The sequence below is a fragment of the Triticum aestivum genome, chromosome 7D (assembly GCF_018294505.1).
Source record: "Triticum aestivum cultivar Chinese Spring chromosome 7D, IWGSC CS RefSeq v2.1, whole genome shotgun sequence".
Taxonomy (NCBI): Eukaryota; Viridiplantae; Streptophyta; class Magnoliopsida; order Poales; family Poaceae; genus Triticum; species Triticum aestivum.
Window position 1 is genome coordinate 406,164,921 of NC_057814.1, and position 6,000 is coordinate 406,170,920.

The following is a 6,000-nucleotide window of genomic DNA, read 5'->3' on the forward strand; positions in this document are numbered from 1 at the left end:
CCGTTCTCAGGACGGCCCCAGGCAACGTTTTTAAAAGGTTTTAAAAAACATACCCGGCCAAAATTCAGTTAAACACGACATAGATTCGGCGATATTTATGCGTTCCATCGTCTTTTTACACATTGAAAACATAATCCAAAAGAAAAAAAGAAAAAAAGAAAAAAAACTACTGATGCCGCGCAGCCGCCGCCCGCGCTCGCCTACAGGCCGAAGAGCTTGCTGAAGGCGCCGTAGTCGCCGCCGTCGTTGTCGTCCTCCTCCTTCTTCACACCGCGGCCGTCCCTGCTAGACCTTCCCGGGGTCGCCCTGGCGGACTGGTTTGGCTAGCGGCGGCGCCTCGTCGTCGCTGTCCTCGAGGACGATGATGCCTCCCTCGTCGCGGCCATGGCGCCGAGCGGCGATCTCCTCTACGGCGCGACGCTGGCGCTCCATCTCCAAGCCCAGTCCTCCCGCGCCCACTTGATGGCGGCCTCGTCGGCGGCGGCGTGCTCGCTCTTCACGGCAGCGAGCCCCGGCTCCATATTCGGCTTGACGAGGTGGGAGGTAGGAGTGGAGGAGGCACGACCGCCCTCGTTGATGACGAGGGCGGCGCCGCGGGTGCGCCGGCTGAGCAGCGTCTCCACGGGTTCGGCCTTGACGCTGACGAGCGCCGGCGACCCGTAGGAACGGGAGGAGGAGGAGGAGGACCCACCCACCACGCGCCTCGGCAGCCATGGGCCGCCACTCCGGCGGGGGGCCGGGGCCGGGGCCGCCGGGTACTCGAGCGGCGGATCGTTGCCGCCCTCGAGGTACTTGAGGATGGCGTGGAGCGTGCGGCCGGGGGCGCCCCACCACGGGCGGTGGCCGTCGCTGTTGTTGCGCCCCCTTATCACCGGCGCGTTGTTGGTGGAGGCGAGCTGCTCCTCGTGGCGACGTTGGAAGTACGCCGCCCAGTGCGCGTGGTTGCCGGTGGCGTACTCCGGGAGGTCCCGCTCCTCCTCCGGCAGAGAGGCCCGAACAGGCTCGATCTCGGCGTGGAAGGGGCCGGCCTCGATCGGCTGCGGGGGAACGAGGACGCCTCCGGCGCTGAGCCTCCACCGCCCCGGCACATGCATGTCAAGCGGCCCGGGTAGTTCGCCTCGTGGAGAAGGTGGGCTTCCCACTCGTGCAGGTGGCGGCGGCCGAAGCCGTTGGCCGCCGCTCCGTCGCCAGGGAACCGCTCTCCCATCGGCGGGGCGTACGCACGGTGGCTTTAGACGGGGAGAGAGGGAGACGAGATGGGGGGCGTCGGCGGCGAGAGAGGGGCTGCAGGCGAGTGCGTCCACCGGCGAGGGAGGGGGTGGCAAACGTGTGTACGTGTGACGGGAGGGGGCGCATCGCCGCACTACGCCGCCCGTGAGGAATCAATGGAAGGATGACCGGCGGCAGCCTTGGCATTGATTTCCCGCGAAAAACCGAAGCGATGAGGAAGACGAGACGAGGCTGGTCGCTGACTCGGCGGCCCCACCAGGCTTTCGCGCCAAAAACGCTTCCCCCGGACGCCCCCAGCGCGCCGGGTTCGCCCGGGGCCGCCGACGCCAAGTTCGGGCCTAACCGACGAAAAATGGGCTTCTGGGAACGCGACTGAGTCTTTTTTTAGCGTCGGCGATAAAAAAGGACCTTGGGGGGTCTGTTGGGGCAGCGAGTGGAGATGCTCTAAGGTAGACATACATGGCTTGGTCAGCCGTTCGACCCTATTTGAATCCCGTTGATCATTAATCAATACAAAGCCTAGAGTGTTGTGCTAAAGAGAAAAGAATAAACAGAGCTCCTGTTACTTTCCTCCGCCTCGTTGCGCACTAGAGCTTGCTGTCTTGGTTCTGCCCCGTTTCTTCATATTTCTTAGTATGTTGTTGGTGTTGCTACACCAAACCAACTTTTAACTTTGGCCGTGCAAATCACGCGCCGCCGCATAGTAAAGTTGCACCGGTGAACACGGCCGGCTTCCAGCCCAAAGTGGCACTGTGACTGCCACCCACCAATACTTATGTCATGCAACTGGTATGCTTGCTTGCTTTTATGTCAGATGCCACTTGGGAGCTTGATATCCATGTACCTTTCTTGATCTATATTAACAATGAACAATTAAACAACTAAAGGCTAGGCTAGCCTAAACCAATCACAAGATGGCATCCGTGCATCTGTAGTGAAACTAATGGATGGAAGAAAAGCTCCACCACCCACTTCTCAAATTAAGCTTATCTCTTTCTTCTTTCTCATCAGATACCAGAAATTCGACTAGTGTTTGTCTTTAGGGTTAGAAAAATATGAAAAATCTTGCGCCGATCTCAACTTCCAACCGATAGTCATCGGCGTCGCGCCGGAACTAACCATCTTTTAGACAACTGAGAATTAGCAAAAGCTATATTTTAATATTATTTTGCAGGGTAAAAGGAAATTTATTTCATAGTAATTGAGTTACAGTCTACTAATACAAGATCATGAATGAAAGGGGGCCACAAAAAGGGGGACAACGCCTCAACCAACAAGCGATGCTGCAAGCCGAGCATAATTAGTGAGACCATGTGAAACCCTATTTTGTGATCTAACTATCTTAACCGGAACATGTTACGCAATCCCGGGTCTGCTAACACCAGCGTTTCCGACTCACCTGCGTCAGCAGGCCCAACCGGGGAGCAACACCGACTTATGACAGGCCTTGGGCCCTCTCCCCCCAAAAGACTAGCCTGTTAGGAGGGGACACCCCGCCCTTATAAATCGTGTTATGCCTCCTCCCACAACCGATGTGCACTAGTAGAAAAGGGGGCTTTTGTTCCGGTTGGTAAGGGCCTTTAGTCCCGGTTTTTGAACCGGGACTAAAGGGTCGTTACTAATGCCTCCCCCCTTTAGTCCGGTTCTTACACGAACCGGGACTAAAGGCCGTCCACGTGGACGCAGCCTGGAGCTCCACCTTTAATTTTATGATATTTTTTTTGAAATTTTTTTTGCGATTTTTTTTTAATTTTTTTATTTTCAAATTTCTGAATTATTTTAACCTCTAATCTCTAATCACCACCCCTCATCACTGCTCAATTTATCCTCTACTCTCTAATCACCCTTCATCATTCCAAATCATCTAACTTCCCGGACCACCCATCCTCTCACTACTCCAGCCTGAGCACGCTTAACTTCCGGGTTCTATTCTCCCTCGTTTCCAAGTCTGCATTTGTTGTTTTCCTGACAATAGTAAGATGCCAATTCTATTAACCCTCAGGAATTTAGCTTGAGCATGAAGTGACACATTTCACTGTTTGAGTTTGAAACTATTGTTTTAAAAAACAATAATTATTTAGTAACACTAATATTTCTGGAATAATTAGTTTGACCATTGTTTGACCACTGTTTGACCACAGTTTGACCAGATTTGACCAAAATTAAAAAAACTGAAATAATTATTTAGTAACACTAATATTCTAGAATAATTAGTTTGACCATTTTTTGACCATAATTTGAATTTTTTTGAATTTTTTTGCCTCTCCAGATCTTAAAAGCCCCGTATCTTTTTTCTATTAGGTTTTTGAGGATTTTGAAAATGTTTAACAGGGTTGCCCCGTTAAATTCGGATGTAACTTTTCGAGTAGATGATTTTTCATATAAAAAACTTTTTCATCCGAGTTCGTATGCAAAAGTTATGCCCATTTTTAGAAATTCCAGAGAGATTTTGCAAATAAAGTCGAAATTCATATTTGTTAATTTTCCCAACAATAGACCACATATCACATGGGAAACTTATTTTATTTTATTTTTTTGACATTTCCATCATTTTCTTTTGTTTTTTCTAAAACTGAAAAGGCGGTCGGGGGGGGGGGGGGGTAGAGTTTGATGGGCCCTTTAGTACCGGTTCGTGCCATGAACCGGTACTAATGCCTCAAAGCCCATTAGTATCGGTTGGTGGCACCAACCGGGACTAAAGGACTAACCTTTAGTCCCGATTAGTGCCATCAACCGGTACTAATGGGCATCGCACCCTTTAGTCCCGGTTCGTGGCACCAACCGGGACTAAAGGGCCCAGGTGAACCGGGACTAATGCCTTAGCCGCACGAACCGGGACCAATGCTCACATTAGTCCTGGTTCGTGACTGAACCGGGACTAATGTGAATATTGCCCTGTGACGAAAGCCCTGTTTTGTACTAGTGGTGGGACTAAACCCAACAATCTTCCCCTCACACATCGGTCACCCATGGGCCCGCTAACACCAGCGTTTCCAGCCCACTAACCATGACCGACCACCCGTGAGTTCACCGAGATTTATTCCGGGCACCTGGGCTCTGATACCAATTGTTACGCAATCCCGGGTCCGCTAACACCAGCGTTTTCGACCCACCTGTGTCACCAGGCCCAACCGGAGAGCAACACCGACTTATGACAGGCCTTAGGCCCTCTCCCCCCAAAAGACTAGCCTGTTAGGAGGGGACACCCCCGCCCTTATAAATCGTGTTATGCCTCCTCCCACAACCGATGTGGGACTAAACCCAACAGAACAAACTCCCACTACCAGTTTTTTTGCGGGGGAAGCTCCCACTCTACCATGTGAAGCTTGATTTCATTTATGAGGTGACCATGTGGTGATTTAGAAAGCGTAGCATCGATAGAGATGATAATGCTCCCACCGAGTCTGATTGCACCAAAATAGGTGGATTAGACCATTGGAGGGCCAGCGTTGTGTTTTGATTTTCGGTTTGAGATTTTTTTCGCCTAGGCCGAGATGGCCGAATTTCGGCCATTTTCAAAAAATTGGCTGAAATTTAATCAAAATTTGCCAAATTTGACCAATTTCGGCCTAAAGATACTTTCCGCCCCAAGCCGAGATGGCCGAAATCCCTTTTTGTCGGCCGAAAATCGGAACACAGGGCCAGCGACATCCCCTATGTATCTCCGATTTCAGTGCGTCATTGCAAAAGAACAGAAGATGGCATGCAACAAAGATCACATCTCCTGCATTGTTCTTGAGAATCGTTCCAGCCTCGACCAAGCCGTCATCCGGCAAGAAGAAAGAGCCCTCCATCGAGAGGGCGACACCTTGACGCCTGAAATGCAAAGCGTCCACAGGAGACTTGCCGTTCAAAATTTGTTCAATGCTCAAGTGCTTCAAATCTCGCAGTGGGCTCATATAGCTGCACAAAAAATTCTTCAACACTTTCGTTGGAGGAATACTCCTCCCGTGGACTAGATCGGTACGAAGGTTTTAAATCCTCCCATATAGTTTTTCCGTTACATGCAAGCAATTTAATGCATGCATGAGCCCACGATTTTACGCGTACGGGACTGCCGTAATTAGAGGATCAATTTTTACGTGGAGTCAGTCGTGGGATGACGCCGTAATTAACGGATCGAACCTCGTTTGTCTAGTTATTTCTATTTTCTGTTCGACGGAAAGAAAGGAAAGGAAAACGGCCCAAGATTTTCTGTGTGCGGGCGGGCAGCCACGATCACCCCCGCGTGCAACCAGTGTTGTCGTGGGCTTATGCCGCTGCTAAAAATACTGAAGATTCTGAAAATACTGACGAAACTGAAAATACTGCAGATTCTGAAAACACTGACGAAACTGAAAATACTGAAGATTCTGATGAAACTGAACCACGACGAGTTTAACACTTACTGTCGTGCTCCTGTACTGCTTCGTAGCGCGCGTGCGTTTGCAACTCGATCGTCTGCTGGTGCCCTTCGTTACTCCTGTGCTGAAGATGCATGTGCAGCGTGTATCCTTCTGCAGCTCGCCATGGCCACCGTGCTTCTGTGGGCACCGACGCAAGCGAACATCACGGGGAGAGGCACAAGGAGACCATAGCATGCGCACGCAGGAGGAAGGCCGCACCCTCTTTACTGGTGCATGTAGCCGGGGACACGACAACGGCGACGAATTTGATGGCGGCAGACGACGGACGTGGTCGACGAATTTGATGCGTGTGTCGTCTTTGTTGCGATCTTGACTAATTTATTGCGCAGGGAGGACGATGCCGATGCCGTGGTTCTCGGAGACA